Source organism: Triticum dicoccoides, chromosome 2B, assembly GCF_002162155.2.
Source record: "Triticum dicoccoides isolate Atlit2015 ecotype Zavitan chromosome 2B, WEW_v2.0, whole genome shotgun sequence".
In the NCBI taxonomy this organism is placed as follows: Eukaryota; Viridiplantae; Streptophyta; class Magnoliopsida; order Poales; family Poaceae; genus Triticum; species Triticum dicoccoides.
Window position 1 is genome coordinate 187,149,584 of NC_041383.1, and position 18,206 is coordinate 187,167,789.

The 18,206-nt window shown below is 47.5% G+C and overlaps 1 long non-coding RNA gene across 17 annotated transcripts; it reads right to left on the reverse strand.

Moving 5' to 3' along the window:
- Positions 1-13,331: 13,331 nt before the first annotated feature.
- LOC119362970 lies at positions 13,332-17,076 on the reverse strand. 17 transcript variants are annotated; one of them, XR_005173707.1, is made up of 8 exons: positions 16,742-17,076; positions 16,572-16,653; positions 16,121-16,480; positions 15,683-15,766; positions 15,329-15,427; positions 14,863-15,179; positions 14,706-14,772; positions 13,332-13,690 (listed from the first exon to the last, which is right to left on the reverse strand). It is a non-coding gene; the product is annotated as an uncharacterized LOC119362970 (long non-coding RNA). The 17 variants fall into 17 exon arrangements; XR_005173704.1 differs by lacking the exon at positions 15,329-15,427 and having other exon boundaries at positions 16,121-16,197; positions 16,439-16,473; positions 16,576-16,653; positions 16,742-17,074; XR_005173701.1 differs by lacking the exon at positions 15,329-15,427 and having other exon boundaries at positions 16,121-16,248; positions 16,439-16,473; positions 16,576-16,653; positions 16,742-17,074.
- Between the last annotated feature and the right edge of the window lie 1,130 nt (positions 17,077-18,206).

Below are 18,206 nucleotides of genomic sequence, written 5' to 3' on the forward strand. Positions count from 1 at the left end.
CGGACCAGATCGAGATTCCGGCGCAACGGTATGGTGTGTGAATTTAACGCCTAGGGTTTATGCCCTTGAGTCTGACTAATGCTCATGATTTTCTTAGAAAGAAGAGAGCCCGCCGGACTATGTCCGCCGGCCAAGGTTCGAGGCCGGGTCCAGAAGCGGAGGCGGACACGGGACGCGCCTCGGGCGCTCCTCCGACAGAGGGCGCTGACGGACTATCTGCCACCAATTCAGAGGTGGAGAGTGCCCTGAACCACAGGCGTCGCCGGACTGTTCTTCGTGATGCGTGTTTTTCCCCAGAGGCGTTGGACGCCTTTAATACAGGAGATGCGTATCTCCGTGCTGCTCAAAATGGTCTAGCCAGAGCCATGGAGCAGTATGTGAAAGACATACAGGTGAGTAGAATTGAAGGTTATATATGTCAGTAGCCCCTGAGACTTGAAATAGTGAAGATAACTGTTTGAAGGATCATGTGCTATGAAGTGTCTTACAAAGAAGAATACGCAATTGTCCCAGGAGCTCGAAGAGTGCAAGGCCCAGCTCGAGGCCGCATTGGCCACTTTAGAAAATGTCAAGGGGACACCCGCAGGTAATATATGCTTCCAAAGGTACTTCCGTTTTGAAATGCGGCGGGCGTGCAATCCTAACGATAATAATGCAGATGAGGCTGGAGTAAATCCGGACAAGCAACAACTCCTACGCCAACTAAAGGCTGGCGAGAGCGTGCTGACGAGGGTGAGGCGAGAGAAGAACAAGCTTCAAGACGCCAAAACCCAGCTGGGCGAGGAACTGAAAGATGTTCGTATTCAGCTGTCTTCTACCGTGAAGGAGAATCGACGACTTCGACGCGGCATTTTTAGTAAGTGCTTGAATGAATCTTCAAAAAAAGAATTCGGCGAGGAAGTCGATTAACAGAGCTATGTCTGTAGGTCTACTGACGGGTTGTCCTGCGGAGGAAATGCCCGGTTCAACGGGAGACCTTCTTCCCGAGCTGTTGCAACTACACGAACGAGTTCGGCAGGCAATGCAAAGCGTCATCCAGGCTATGTGTCCATCCCTCTCCGTGCCCGAAGGCCTTGAGGAGCTTACAAAGAAGCTGGAGGGAGTGCGGCAGCGCTTCCGGTTGTGGAAGATATCGGCTTGCCATCAAGGTGCCAGGGAGGCCTGGGCCATGGTGAAGACTCGGTACACGAAGGCTGACCCAAACCACATGGCCGAGGTCGGCCCTATAGGTTCGGACGGAAAGGAGATCCCGGTCAGCTTAGCATATGGCGAGGTGGAGCTGGCTGCAAAGTATTCCCAACAGGACTGTAAATTAGACCGCCTGTTGGATGGTATTGAAGAAGAATATGCCGAATCGGATTGACTCTGTAATTTAAAATGACATAAAAAATGCCTTCTAGCCGGATTATAGATCGTTTGTCATTGCGGACCTTTTCGCTTTGACCTCTGGACCCTATAGTCTGGAGTGTGTCCGAATACCCTCTCGGTTATGTAAGAACCGGGGCATGCATGGAAACAAGGCATAGGGGTCATAAGTGCTTTAGCAGACAAGTGCCCAACTAGTTATGTTATATTACATGGTTAGTAAGAAACATCTTCCAGGGAGAATAGTTCCGTTAGGGGTTCCTTTCCCTGGGAGGCATGCCCTAAAGTGCATGTTCGAACTGCCAAAAATAGCAGAAAAGCATCCGGGGGCAAATGAATAAATACGAAAGATCATCTTTTAGTTCACCGACCGAATATTCCCTTAAGAACGCTAGCTTTCGGCTTCACCCAGTCTGAGGTACACATCCGGCTGACCCGGCAGTAACAATCGCAGAGGTGCTCCCTTTACCACCTAGCCGAACGAACGGGAACATAGGGGTAAGCACAGGAGCCAGGCAACCCAGCTTGGCCAAAACTTAAGTCATATCGATGCATATAATGGTGTATAAAAGGTTCATGCGGAAGCGTCACACATGTTTTGGGCATGAGGCCCATTTTATATAAACTTCTTGGTAAAGAAGCCCCCAGGTATTATGAGCGCGGGTAGCGCATCGGGTATGTGCGAACAATGCGCAGGCAAGCCCCTAAGGGCTTGGGAGAAGAAGAAAAAAAGGGGGTTAGGAAGAAGGAACAAAATCCTGGACTGCCATTAAAAATAAATAAAACTAAGGGACAGAGGAAGGAAATGAACACGGAGTCCGGCGCTAGGCGTAGAATCTTCGCAGGCGTGCTGCGTTCCATGGGTTCGGCTCGAGTCGGTTATCCGATGTGTTTCGCAGAAGGTACGCTCCACTGGTCAGAACTTGGTCGATTATGAAGGGGCCCTCCCATTTGGGCTTTAATTTATCCTTTTTCTTGTCCGGCGGGCGTAGAACTAGTTCGCCAACGTTATAGGTTTTGGCCCGTACTTCTCTGCTTTGGTATCTTCGAGCCTGCTGTTGATAGAATGCGGAACGAGCTTTTGCCACGTCGCGCTCCTCTTCCAATGCGTCCAAGCTATCCTGCCGATCGAGCTCGGCTTCTCTTGCTTCGTACATGCGCACTCGAGGTGAGTCATGGATTATGTCGCATGGCAGTACTGCCTCTCCGCCGTATACCATAAAAAATGGTGTGAATCCGGTAGTGCGATTCGGCCTGGTCCGCAGCCCCCAGAGTACGGAGTCAAGCTCCTCTACCCAGTGCGTGTTAGATTCCTTGAGGGATCGCACTAGTCTGGATTTGATGCCACTCATAATGAGACCGTTGGCCCGTTCGACTTGACCATTAGTTTGAGGGTGATAGACTGAAGCATAGTCGAGCTTGATGCCCATGTTTTTGCACCAAAGTTTGACTTCATCGGCCGTGAAGTTTGTTCCGTTGTCGGTTATGATGTTGTGGGGGACGCCGTAACGGTGTACGACCCCGGATATGAAGTCTATCACTGGTCCGGATTCGGCCGTCTTTACAGGCTTGGCTTCTATCCATTTGTTGAATTTGTCCACCATGACCAGTAGATATTTTTGCTTGTGGGTTCCTCCTTTAAGGGGTCCGACCATGTCAAGCCCCCAGACCGTGAAAGGCCAGGTAATGGGTATAGTTTGTAGGGCGGTAGGCGGCATGTGGCTTTGGTTGGCGAATAACTGGTAACCAACACATCGTTGCACTAAGTCCTGAGCGTCTGCCCGGGCCGTTGGCCAATATAATCCGGTACGGAAGGCCTTGCTTACAAGGGCCCAGGCTGCGGCGTGGTGCACGCCGAGTCCGGCATGAATTTCAGCCAAAAGGTCTCGCCCTTCCTCTTCGGAGATACACCTTTGAAGGACTCCGGTTGTGCTTTTCTTGTAAAGCTCTCCCTCATGGACTTTGTAGGCTTTAGATCGCGGCACTATGCAGCGGGCCTCGTTTTGGTCTTCGGGAAGTTCCTGCCTAGTTAGGTAGGCTAGGAATGGTTCTGTCCAAGGGGCAATAACTGCCATTATTTCGTGGGCTGGCGGCGTTGTTTCGTTGGCGGAGCCCCCAACTGTGTCAGAATGTTTGGTGAGGGGCGGTGTAGTTGTGTCCGGGCTATTGTTTCCGGATTCTCCTTCCCATGATATGGATGGCTTGAACAGCCTTTCTAGGAAGATGTTGGGAGGGACGGCCTCGCGCTTGGCGCCAATGCGTGCCAACACGTCTGCTGCTTGGTTATTTTTGCGGGCTATGTGATGAAATTCAAGCCTCTCAAACCGAGCTGACATCTTTAAGATGGCGTTGCGGTAAGCTGCCATTTTCGGATCCTTGGCGTTGAAGTCTCCATTTATTTGGGATATTCCGAGGTTTGAATCCCCGCGGACCTCTAGGCGCTGAATGCCCATGGAGACTACCATCCGGAGGCCATGTAAAAGGGCCTCGTATTCGGCTGCGTTGTTGGAATCCGTGTACATTATCTGAAGTACGTATTGGACTGTGTCTCCGGTTGGGGACGTCAGAATGACGGCAGCCCCCAGGCCAGCCAACATTTTGGAGCCGTCGAAGTGCATGATCCAGTTGGAGTATGCGTCGTACTCTTTAGGGAGTTCGGCTTCAGTCCATTCAGCGATGAAGTCGGCCAAAACCTGCGACTTAATAGCTCGCCTTGGCTTGTAGGTTATATCGAATGGGAGGAGCTCGATGGCCCATTTGGCAATCCGGCCCGTTGCGTCGCGGTTGTTTATAATATCATTAAGGGGTACTTCGGATGCCACTGTTATGGAGCACTCTTGAAAGTAGTGCCGTAGCTTCCGGGATGCCATGAACACCGCGTACGCTATCTTTTGATAATGCGGGTACCGTGACTTGCATGGAGTTAGTACAGTGGACACGTAGTACACTGGTTTTTGGAGGGGGAACTTGTGTCCGTCCGCTTCTCGTTCGACGACGAGCACCGCGCTTACAACTTGATGGGTTGCCGCGATGTATAATAGCATTGGTTCGCCCGTGTTGGGCGCGGCCAGGACCAGATTTGTTGCCAGTATGGCTTTTATTTCTTCGAGTCCGGCCGTGGTGGCATCCGTCCACTCGAAGTGGTCGGTGCGCCGCAGGAGGCGATAGAGGGGTAATGCCTTTTCTCCTAAGCAGGAGATAGAGCGGCTTAGAGCCGCCACGCATCCTGTCAGTTTTTGTATTTGTTTGAGGTCCTTTGGGGTATCCAATTGTGACAGAGCCCGGAACTTGGCTGGGTTTGCTTCAATTCCTCTACCAGATACGATGAAGCCCAAGAGCTTTCCGGCTGGTACGCCGAAAACGCATTTTTCCGGGTTGAGCTTAATGTCATATGTTCGGAGATTGTCGAACGTGAGCCTCAAGTCGTCTACTAGAGTATCAACGTGTTTTGTTTTGACGACCATGTCATCTACGTATGCTTCAACTGTTTTGCCGATCTGGTTGGCAAGACATGTCTGAATCATGCGCTGATATGTTGCGCCGGCGTTTTTGAGCCCGAAGGGCATCGTGTTGAAGCAGAATGGGCCATATGGGGTGATGAATGCCATTGCGGCTTGGTCTGACTCTGCCATCTTGATTTGATGGTATCCAAAGTATGCATCGAGGAAACACAATGAGTCATGTCCTGCGGTGGCGTCGATGATTTGATCAATTCGGGGGAGTGGGAAAGGGTCCTTTGGACAGGCCTTGTTTAGGTCTTTGAAATCGACACATAGACGCCAAGATTTGTCCTTCTTTGGTACCATCACCAGGTTTGCTAGCCAGTCCGGATGTTTTATGTCTCCGATGAATCCGGCTTCCAGCAGTTTTGCTAGCTCCTCTCCCATGGCTTGTCTCTTGGGTTCGGAGAAACGCCGTAGAGTCTGCTTGACGGGTTTAAACCCTTTTAGGATGTTCAGGCTGTGCTCAGCCCGCCTGCGTGGGATTCCTGGCATATCTGAGGGGTGCCAGGAGAAAATGTCCCAATTTTCTCGCAGGAAGTCCCTGAGTGCGGCGTCTACATCGGGTTTTAGTTGTGCCCCGATGGAGGCCATTTTTGTAGGGTCCGTTGGATGGACTTGGAATTTGGCTATTTCGTCTGCTGGTTTGAAAGAGGTGGACTTGGATCTCTTGTCTAGTATCACATCGCCCCTGTCCACCGTAGAGCGCAACGCAGTTAGTTCCTCGGCCGCTAGGGCCTCGGATAGTGCCTCCAGGGCCAGTGCGGCTGTCTTGTTTTCAGCGCGGAGCGCTATGTCCGGATCACTTGCGAGAGTGATGATTCCGTTGGGTCCGGGCATTTTGAGCTTCATGTACCCGTAATGGGGTATGGCTTGGAAAATTGTAAATGCTTCTCGCCCTAGCAGAGCGTGGTATCCGCTGCTGAACGGGGCCACTTGAAACGTGACCTCCTCGGGTCTGTAATTATCCGGCGTGCCGAACACCACATCAGTGTGATTTTTCCTGAACAGCGTGCTTCCCGGCTTGGAATTATTCCTCTAAAAGCTGTGTTGCTTCGCTCAATGCGGCTCCAGTCAATTTCCATTTTTCGCAGGGTTTCCTCGTAAATGAGGTTCAGTCCACTGCTGCCGTCCATGAGTACCTTTGTAAGTCGGAAGCCGTCCACTATCGGACTGAGGACCAATGCAGCCGGTGCTCGGGCTGTCCAGAATTTAGGTTCGTCACTAGCATTAAATGTGATAGCCGTGTCACTCCATGGGTTTATTGTTGCTACTTGGTAGACTTCGGCAAGGTTGCAGAGCATTCGTTTCCTTGCATTGTTCGATGTGAAGGTCTCAAAGACTGTCGACACCGCACTGGGGAGGTATTCTTCGGGTGCTGAAGTTAAAAGCTCCTCGCCACTTCGGGCCACCTGCTGTAGTATCCAACATGCTCTAAGGCTGTGCGTTGGTGTGGCTTCTCCTGAATTATGAATTTTACAGGGTCCATTGAGCCATCCTTCCAGTATGGCCCCGTACCCTGTAGAGGGTTTTTGTTTTTTGATGTTTGGCTTAGATGCCTGGCGGTGATGCGCCCTTTTGTTTCGGACTGGTGTTGTATTCAGGGCCGGCTTGTCCCAGAATTTATCTTCGGTTTTCCGAACGCTTTCAGTCGCACAGTACTTTCGTACTATGGATGTCAAGTCGGCGAATCATGTAATTTCGCGGCGACTTATGGCGTTGAGGATTCCGATGTCCGTGCAGTTGTTGCAGAAGAGTGAAATTGCTTCTTTCTCGTGACAGTCCTTTATCCTGTTCATAACCAGGAGGAATCTGGCCCAGTAGTGGTGTACTGTTTCTCCGGGCTCTTGCCGTATTAGGGATAAATCCCGTATAGTTGGGTGGGCGGGTGGAATTAAATCCGGAACCCTGCCCGATGTAAGATTCAGGGGCCAAGCGGTCTCCGAATTTGGAAGCTTGCTTTCTTGGATATTATTCAATGAATCGGGCCTGCTGCCTGACTTTAGGTTCAGGGTTTGGGCGACATCCTCCCCTCCGCGGGTATTAGGCTTGGAGGGATCGGGAATCCGGACACATCTGGTCCTTTGGGCGGGTGAAGACTCGCCGCATTGTTCTTCCACCACTTCGACGTGATGGGTGATCTGGGGAGAGTCAATCTCTCTCTGATCGGGTTTAAGCCCAATCTGGGCGTAATCAGTAGCGACTCCCAGGGCCGCGATGCGATCCAAGAGCTTGTTCAGGGAGAGGAGCTCCATCGGATCTAACTGCTCGGCAAGCTCCAAGCTGATGTGAAGATTGCTTTCGATGGCCCGAGAGGTCATCGTCGGCGCGGCGGCCGGACAAGCGGTCATCAAAAACCTGCCTAGACGGAGAGTTTGGCCGACAGCCAAAGCTCCTTTAGCAACAGCGCCGTCTTTAAAGACGGGATGCGGCATCCTTCCTGATGGTGAGGACACAGCGGAACTCTCAATGAAAGCACCAATGTCGGTGTCAAAACCGGCGGATCTCGGGCAGGGGGTCCCGAACTGTGCGTCTAGGCGAATGGTAACAGGAGACAAGGGACACGATGTTTTTACCCAGGTTCGGGCCCTCTTGATGGAGGTAAAACCCTACTCCTGCTTGATTAATATTGATGATATGGGTAGTACAAGAGTAGATCTACCACGAGATCGGAGTGGCTAAACCCTAGAAGCTAGCCTATGGTATGATTGTTGTTCGTCCTACGGACTAAAACTCTCCGGTTTATATAGACACCGGAGAGGGCTAGGGTTACACAGAGTCGGTTACATTGGGAGGAGATCTTCATATCGTATCGCCAAGCTTGCCTTCCACGCCAAGGAAAGTCCCATCCGGACACGGGACGGAGTCTTCAATCTTGTATCTTCATAGTCCAGGAGTCCGGCCAAAGGTCTTAGTCCGGCCATCCGGACACCCCCTAAACCAGGACTCCCTCAGCGGGGCTTGGAGTGGCGCTGATGACGCACACGTTTTGCTTTTCTCCCTGAGGGGTTGTCCTTTGTTGCCTCGCCGCCATTGGTTTCCTTTGGAGTGTCCACCATATATATATCGTATGAGGAGGTCGCTGCCCATCGCCCTATGAGCGGTGGTTCCTGTAATTCTCCTACATCGTTGTCCATACCGTCGATGTCTTCGGAGTCGAAGTCAAGCATGTCGGTTAGATCCTCAATCATGGCAATGAAGTGGGTGGTGGGTGTGCAACGAATTTCGTCGTTGTCCGCTTCCCACTCGAGTCGGACAAACTTCGGCCCGGAGTCTCTTAACAAGGAGAGAGGCTTCAATAACTCCAGCATGTTGCCAAAGGGCGATTACTGAGGGACGTCCGCCACGGTGAACTCCATCACCGGAGCCCAACCAGGATCGACGGGCTCGGGGGCGCGCGGACTAGAACCTACATCCGGATATGAATACGGGCGTCCGGAGTCACAGGCTCCCTCAAAGATGAGACCTGTGTTCGGATCCATCACCGACGAGGGTATGGCCTGCAGGGCGGGGTCCAGCCCTCCGTCCTCAGGCGAAGCCACTTGCCCCGGATTTAGATTTGAGGTTTCTGCCGGGGTGATATCCCGAGCAGCGTCTGACAGCAGGTCTAAGCCGTGCTCATCGTGACTGTTTGGCGCTCCTGGCGCTGGCCCGAATCTGTTGAAGATCAAGTCTCCACGGGTATCCGCCGTGTAGTTCAGGTTTCCGAACCTGATTTGATGGCTAGGGGCATAGATATCGATCTGCTCCAGGTGGCCAAGCGAATTGGCCCGCAGCGCGAAGCCGCCGAACACGAAGATCTGTCCGGGAAGGAAAGTCTCACCCTAGACAGCGTCGTTGATGATGATTGAAGGAGCCATCGAGCCTGATAGCGACGACACAGAGGAACTCTCAATGAAAGCACCAATGTCGGTGTCAAAACCGGCGGATCTCGGGTAGGGGGTCCCAATCTATGCGTCAAGGCTGATGGTAACAGGAAGCAAGGGACACGGATGTTTACCCAGGTTTGGGCCCTCTCGTTGGAGGTAAAACCCTACTTCCTGCTTGATTAAATATTGATGATATGGGTAGTACAAGAGTAGATCTACCACGAGATCGTAGAGGCTAAACCCTAAGAGCTAGCCTATGATGGTATGAATGTAATTGTGATCAGCCTTCTAAGGACCAACCTCTCCGGTTTATATAGACACCGGAGAGGGCTAGGGTTTACATGGAGTCGGTTACAAGGAAGGAAATATAATATCCGAATCGCGAAGCTTGCCTTCCATGCAAAGGAAAGTCCCATCCGGACACGGGCCGAAGTCTTGAGTCTTGTATCTTCACGCTTCAATAGTCCGGACGTTGTACACAGTCCAACTGTCCGGATACCCCCTAATCCAGGACTCCCTCAGCCCCCCCCCCTTTCCTTCCTCTCTCCTTCCTCTTCCTTCCCTCTCCCTCTCCAAATAGGAAAAGGAGGAGTCCTACTCCCGGTGGGAGTAGAACTCCCCCCCTTGGGCGCGCCTCCTCCCCTTGGCCGGCCCCCTCCTCCACTCCTTTATATACGGGGGAGGGGGCACCCCATAGACACACCAATGGATCATTGATCTCTTAGCCGTGTGCGGTGCCCCCCTCCACCATAGTCCTCCTCGATAATATGGTAGCAGTGCTTAGGCGAAGCTCTGCATCGGTAGAACATCATCATCGTCACCACGCCGTCATGCTGACGGAACTCTCCCTCAAAGCTCGGCTGGATCGGAGTTCGAGGGACGTCATCGAGCTGAACGTGTGCAAGAACTCGGAGGTACCATGCGTTCGGTGCTTGATCGGTCGGATCGTGAAGACGTACGACTACATCAACCGCGTTGTGCTAACGCTTCCGCTTTCGGTCTATGAGGGTACGTGGACACACTCTCCCCTCTCGTTGCTATGCATCACCATCATCTTGCGTGTGCGTAGGAATTTTTTTGAAATTACTACGTTCCCCATTAGTAGCATCCGAGCCTGGTTTTATGCGTTGATGTTATATGCATGAGTAGAACACAAGTGAGGTGTGGGCGATACAAGTCATACTGCTTACCATCATGTCATACTTTGGTTCAGCGGTATTGTTGGATGAAGCGGCCCGGACTGACATTACATGTACGCTTACGCGAGACTGGTTCTACCGACGTGCTTTGCACACAGGTGGCTGGCGGGTGTCAGTTTCTCCAACTTTAGTTGAACCGAGTGTGGCTACGCCCAGTCCTTGACAAGGTTAAAACAGCACTAACTTGACGAACTATCGTTGTGGTTTTGATGCGTAGGTAAGAACGGTTCTTGCTAAGCCCGTAGCAGCCACGTAAAACTTGCAACAACAAAGTAGAGGACGTCTAACTTTTTTTTGCAGGGCATGTTGTGATGTGATATGGTCAAGACGTGATGCTATATTTTATTGTATGAGATGATCATGTTTTGTAACCAAGTTATCGGCAACTGGCAGGAACCATATGGTTGTCGCTTTATTGTATGCAATGCAATCGCCCTGTAATTGCTTTACTTTATCACTAAGCGGTAGCGATAGTCGTAGAAGCAATAGTTGGCGAGACGATAACGATGCTATGATGAGATCAAGGTGTCGCGCCGGTGACGATGGTAATCATGACGGTGCTCCGGAGATGGAGATCACAAGCACAAGATGATGATGGCCATATCATATCACTTATATTGATTGCATGTGATGTTTATCTTTTATGCATCTTATCTTGCTTTGATTGACGGTAGCATCATAAGATGATCTCTCACTAAATTTCAAGATAAAAGTGTTCTCCCCGAGTATGCACCGTTGCCAAAGTTCGTCGTGCCCGGACACCACGTGATGATCGGGTGTGATAAGCTCTACGTCCATCTACAACGGGTGCAAGCCAGTTTTGCACACGCAGAATACTCAGGTTAAACTTGACGAGCCTAGCATATGCAGATATGACCTCGGAACACTGAGACCGAAAGGTCGAGCGTGAATCATATAGTAGATATGATCAACATAGTGATGTTCACCATTGAAAACTACTCCATTTCACGTGATGATCGGTTATGGTTTAGTTGATTTGGATCACGTGATCACTTCGATGATTAGAGGGATGTCTATCTAAGTGGGAGTTTTTAAGTAATATGATTAATTGAACTTAAATTTATCATGAACTTAGTACCTGATAGTATTTTGCTTGTCTATGTTTGTTGTAGATAGATGGCCCGTGATGTTGTTCCATTGAATTTTAATGCGTTCCTTGAGAAAGCAAAGTTGAAAGATGATGGTAGCAATTACACGGATTGGGTCCATAACTTGAGGATTATCCTCATTGCTGCATAGAAGAATTAAGTCCTGGAAGCACCGCTAGGTGCCAAACCTGCTGCAGGAGCAACACCAGATGTTATGAATGTCTGGCAGAGCAAAGCTAATGACTACTCAATAGTTCAGTGTGCCATGCTTTACGGCTTAGAACCAGGACTTCACCGATGTTTTGAACGTCATGGAGCATATGAGATGTTCCAGGAGTTGAAGTTAATATTTCAAGCAAATGCCCGGATTGAGAGATATGAAGTTTCCAATAAGTTCTATAGCTGCAAGATGGAGGAGAATAGTTCTGTCAGTGAGCATATACTCAGAATGTCTGGCTATAACAATCACTTGATTCAACTGGGAGTTAATCTTCAGGATGATAGCGTCATTGACAGAATTCTTCAATCACTGCCACCAAGCTACAAGAGCTTCGTGATGAACTATAATATGCAAGGGATGGATAAGACAATTCCCGAGCTCTTCGCAATGCTAAATGCTGCGGAGGTAGAAATCAAGAAGGAGCATCAAGTGTTGATGGTAAATAAGACCACCGGTTTCAAGAAAAAGGGCAAAGGGAAAAAGAAGGGGAACTTCAAGAAGAACAACAAACAAGTTGCTGCTCAAGAGAAGAAACCCAAGTTTGGACCTAAGCCTGAGACTGAGTGCTTCTACTACAAGCAGACTAGTCACTGGAAGCGGAACTACCCCAAGTATTTGGCGGATAAGAAGGATGGCAAGGTGAACAAAGGTATATGTGATATACATGTTATTTATGTGTACCTTACCAGAGCTCGCAGTAGCACATGGGTATTTGATACTGGTTCTGTTGCTAATATTTGCAAATCGAAACAGGGACTACGGTTAAGCGGACACTGCCTAAGGACGAGGTGACGATGCGCGTGGGAAATGGTTCCAAAGTCGATGTGATCGCCGTCGGCAGGCTACCTCTACATCTACCTTCGAGATTTGTTTTAGACATAAATAATTGTTATTTGGTGCCAGCGTTGAGCATGAACATTATATCTGGATCTTGTTTGATGCGAGACGGTTATTCATTTAAATCTGAGAATAATGGTTGTTCTATTTATATGAGTAATATATTTTATGGTCATGCACCCTTAAAGAGTGGTCTATTTTTGATGAATCTCGATAGTAGTGAGACACATATTCATAATGTTGAAGCCAAAAGATGCAGAGTTGATAATGACAGTGTAACTTATTTGTGGCACTGCCATTTAGGTCATACTAGTGGACCCGTTGCGCCAAATGGCGCAGAGACCTTCCATGTTAGCGATGAAAAGAAATACATGGTTTAGTTGATTTTGTTACGTGAAAGCGCATATGGCTACAAATTTAATCTCTCTTAGTTGGGGAAAACAGGGCTTGTAGCATAGAGTTCTATTTGAAACAAAATCTATGTAACAAATCTAATCCCCTTTAGTATGAAATAACTATATTTTGTTTGTATATACATATTCTAATTTGATAGCACAAAGTCCCATTCAAAATCATGCCGCCGAAAATACATGTAACTTTTTGAATACATGTGTGCATTGTAAAAAAACATGTATTAGCTATTTTAGTTGTGAGAATGCATATACGGTAACAAATTTAGCCCCCTTTAATAAAAAAAAATAGGTTTGTCGTCTACAATAAGATGTGCATGCACATTTTACTTTGGTAGCGTAGAGTCTCATTCAAAACCACATCACGTTGAAAATATATTTTCAATAATCTCCTGTTTGAGCAATTACGCACGGTAAGAATTCAGACCCTTCTATATAAAAAGAAGTACATATCTTTTTTGCCTAAGAATATATGTATACTAAACAGCATGTATAAAACCAGTTAAGGAGGAGAGTGGTGTTTTGGCTCCTAGGCATAGATACGCCTATTATGAAATATGTATAAAAACACATTTCAAAAGAGTAGTGTTTCTATCAACTCATGTATATTTCAAAGCAGTCGTATGGCAGCCTATTCGGCCCATGAATTATCCTTTCTTCCTCCACACTATTTATCCCTTCTTCCTTAGCAGCTTCATTCAGTCAAAGACAAAACTCCTCAGTAGTACTTCCATCATCTCAATAACTGGGATAGATGTCATCCACTACAATGAAGAACAAACAATAATAAATCATTTACAATACATTTGGCCAAGCAACCAATTAGTAGAAGAACAATAGCATTTCTCTGTTTCTTGAATTTCTTGAACAATACATATACCTTTTGTTTATTTGCCTGACAAAATGTCCATCAGATGAATCAATCAAATAGGAGGAACAGGGGAATATTTCAAACCTAAACAAAGAATTGATCCTAACTACATGAAGTGCAGTAGCTTTAAAGCCTCCAAATTATTTTGCTGCTACTACACCAGGAACATGCAGGGCTTCAAGTACCAAAAGACGCCACCCGAGCTCTCTTCGGCCTCATAAGCCCTGTTGTTGTTGATATCCTTAACCCCAAAAGGTTGCCTCTTAGCATCTCTGTTGTTCTCCTGATCCTTATTAGGTGTCAGCTTATCCTGAAGAAAAGGCAATTGATATCATATTATCATTAAATAAATCCACAGTTAACATGTGGATCATGGGGAATGGTGAGATGCCATATTGGGGTTCGCAACACGAATAGAAGACCACTAATTTAATGCCACTAATTTACAAAAGGACAAAAATGCTGGAACACCCTTAAGAAAGGGCATGATGATGAGGTGACGTGAGAACAAGCAGGCTAGTGATCCAAGTGAAACTTAAAATGGAGCAAAGACATTGCCATAATGGTGTTGCTTGGAAAAATCACAGTACAATGCAGAATGGAATTAGTGCGACATGTTGATGCCATTAAAAAAACACCCTTAAGAACACAGAATCAACTGAACCTTGAACACAAGTAGGCCTAGAGCTAGAAAACAATACATCATATTACTAAGCAAAAGCAAATAGAAATATCAAATTGAGAGGCAGAACTATTTGAAAACAAAAATGTAGGCCAAGTAAAACAGAAATATCAGTAATTTTCTCGACATCACTTAAGTAGAGCAAACAAAAGATAAGTCTAAACATTGCTTTTATTTAGTCACAACATAGCACATGCTTACTTAATATCCTGGGCATAAGCATGACTACCAGCAACATATGAGCATTTGAAAAATGCAAGATACCACAACCAATTTTAAACTTTGCACAACTTCATGAATATACTTAATATCCTGGCAGCACCATATCCATACTACTTGAGGAAGTAAATAATCAAATGACAATCACACAGGAGCTGTAGGGTTTTATCGTTTCTGCTTTACAATCCGAACAAAACTATATATAGTTGATCTGCAAGTAATTACATGACACGACAATGGCTTCGACAAATATCCATCTTTTATGGCATAAACACATATATATTGATTACAGTCAGTAATGAGAAGTGATGGTAGCTCACTCTATAACATCGTCCACACCAGGAAATATGGTAAAGCAGCCAGATCCCACGACAAATATGATATGAAAATCTTGCAAAGAGAACTATCTAGAGAACAAACTTACATGTAAAGATGTAGATTGCTCCATCAATACCCACCGTTGTTCGGACTATCAAATTAAAATTCCATACCTATCACAAAACTGACAAAGCTTGAGGGCCTCTTAAATACGAAGAAACGACATGTGCAGAGGGGCCATACATACTGATTAAGAAACTCACTTTTTAGCAACCAGACTCCCTTCATTCAACGAAGGAGAGGTGGGGGGATGGTCATGGGATTTGGGCTCAAGAGCAGTAGGGCTGAAAATAGAGAAACCATACACATCATAACGAGGATGTACTTCGTCACCCATGCATAGAGCAACACATCCTCGGCACCCTTCTCTTTGCCACCGCCAAACAGGAGCCGGTGGTGAGGCGCCGGCCGGCCGGGGTCACCTCTCCCACTCCGCCACAAATCTGTTAGCAAGGCCTGACCTCCGCCCATCCTCGTATCCCCTCTCCTCTGCAATGGCTCGCTCTCTCCTCGATCTCAACTAATACATCAGGAAATATAAAGAATTAGTCCCTAAGCATCAACTGTACTGATGCAGCAGGCACAACTTCATATTATGGATTTTAAGTTCATCATACTTTGTTTGAAAAAACATTAGAATTTCATCAAAGGAAACAGTTTATACTTAACTGTATTTGCTAGTCTCGAATTAAATTATCTCTGTGGGATTGACAAAAATCTGTCACTATTGAAACCAACGTATGGCTGCAAATGTTAATATCCTAGAATCTGCACTGCATCCAGTTAGTTTCTCCATGGTATATATTTTGGAAAACTGAAACAACATGTGCATATTAGGTGAAACTTGCAGGATTATGTGCTAATTATATCTATTTTCCATGACCTGTAGTGTTATGATTTCCTTTTTGGTAGATCAATAATGGTTATCCTTTTTTTGCGGAAAAATAATGGTTATCCAGTAGTGCTAATACAGAAGAAAGGTTTAAACCAACAATAGGAGGTGATTGGGAGGTGATTGCTTACATATAAAACACGGGGAGGTGCTTGCTTGCTTCACCTCACCTGAACGGCCCCATCAAAAGGAAAAAGGAAAACAGGCGCATGAGCCTGCATTGTAACACAGGAGAGCAAGCTTGAGGCATAGAGAAGAAAAGCAGAATTATATGGATATTTGTGTCAAATCTCCCAGCCATAAAAAAAGTGTCAGACGGAAAGCACTACTAATTATACATCTAATCATACATGTACCCAAAGAAAAAGTTGCGTCTATATTCAATGAAAAGAACTGAGCATTTTGTTATAATATGAGAAGAAAGATATTAGCATGTTTACAATAAGAAAGTAGAACATGTAGTCACGTCACATGGGAAAACTATGAAGTCGGCTTCTAGAAAAGATTGCGATATAGAGCGTCATTGTGACAACCTTGCTCATATGTTTCTAATAGTACAGAGTATGTACCTGAAAGCTGAAACCTATTTCCTTTGATCATGATCTTTCTCTCCAATGATGTGCTCCCGTACAGATGAACCCCTAAGCTAAAGTAAGTGCATGCAATTAAAATATAACCTCTTGAGTTACAAAAGAATCTGCATTTGAATAACACAGTGCTTATATTCTACTTAAACAGGTAACTGTATGCATGATAATTTTGTAAGAATCGCTGTGAGAGAGCACTGAACAATTATATTAGCAAATTGGGTGGCGTCTCTGAACTACAACAATGTACAAACAAGCGACAACCAACGAAGGAAGCGGATGCTGACAAAAATGACAAACCTAGCGCATCAGGGCCATACTTCTTCGAGCCCCACCTTCGCGCTGGCAGAAATGACAAACCAGAGTAAAACTCAGGAGCAGGAATAAAAACTGAAGAAAAAGTATGACACAAGCATTTCATCAAATAGCTTACAGACAAGTATGGGAAGAGCCATTCCACCTCAGCGTTGAAGGCAAGAACTCCTGGAAAGCGGAATACAGAAGAGATCACAAACCTGCACATGAACAAATTGAAGGTAGCAAGGTAAATACCGTGAGGAACAGAATGCCCAAGAGGAAGGGGAGCAGGCAAGGAACTAGAACCTTAACTGTGACAAACGGAGGCAGCAGAGTAGCGCCGCAGAGGATGGTGTCGAGGGGGTCCGTTCCTCAGCGTGGAACCAGCCCAGTCAACTCATCACATCTAGTCGCGGCCGCTGCTCCAGTTCACACCGCTGCCGTCGACGGCAAGGAGGAAGAGGCTGGCGGAGGCGAAGCAGGGCGGGGTCCAGCAACGAGGGAGTGGCCGTTGGCGCAGAAGAGAGAGAGAGGAGGAGGAGGCGGAGCCCAGGCAAGGTGGAGGAGGACAGGGGAAGGGGCGCACGGCTCGGGATGGGTTCATCCTTTCTGCGCACACGTTCTCAGGGGGCAGAAAGCCTGGAAGAAAGGGAGAAGACGCCCACGCTATCTCTCCTCTATCTCTCTCTCTCTCCAGTATCTGACGCCGAAGCCAGAAAGAAATCAACCCGACACACCGACATGCGGGACCAAAAAGCCAACGCGGCCTACCCGTCATAGTGCACGGGGCGGATGTGTATGCGCACAGAGTAGTGGGTATGCATCGTGCGCGCCAGGTTTGGCCAACCGCTCCGCGTCCGCCGTGCGTGGGACGTGCATCCTGTCAGTTCATCTTCTCTCTGTACCAACGCCTGACGTCCTCGCGCACACAAAACAATCCATAGCAGGATACCGACGGGTGGGACCAGAGAGAATGCAGGCCCACCTGCAGCGGCACCACTCAACCAACCACACGAGCTAGCAGCAAACACAGAGGAGAGCGACGCGCGCGAGGGTGCACGCGGCGCGTGAGGAGAGGCACGCGAACACCCAGGAGCATTTGACCCAGCCTATAGGCATTCGTCATGAGCCCACAGGTCATTCAGCCCTGCGTTTTCACCAGCCGGTCAAAACGGGACGTGAGGTAGCCAGCGAAGATCCAACGCGAGGCAGCACTCCGATGACCCAGTTGACCCGCATCCAACGGCGAACGAGCAACGAAATTGGGGGACCTTTGGGTGGCCGATTTGGCCAGCCTCTTTTTTGTTTTAAATTGGTGTAAAGCGTATGAAGAAACTCCATATTAATGGACTTTTGAAATCACTTGATTATGAATCACTTGGTACTTGCGAACCATGCCTCATGGGCAAGATGACTAAAATGCCGTTCTCCAGAACTATGGAGCGAGCAACTGATTTGTTGGAAATCATACATACTGATATATGTGGTCCAATGAATGTTGAGGCTCGCGGCGGGTATCGTTATTTTCTCACCTTCACAGATGATTTGAGCAGATATGGGTATATCTACTTAATGAAACATAAGTCTGAAACATTTGAAAAGTTCAAAGAATTTCAGAGTGAAGATGAAAATCATCGTAACAAGAAAATAAAGTTTCTACAATCTGATCACGGAGGAGAATATTTGAGTTACGAGTTTGATCTACATTTGAAACAATGCGGAATAGTTTCACAACTCACGCCACCCGGAACACCACAGCGCAATGGTGTGT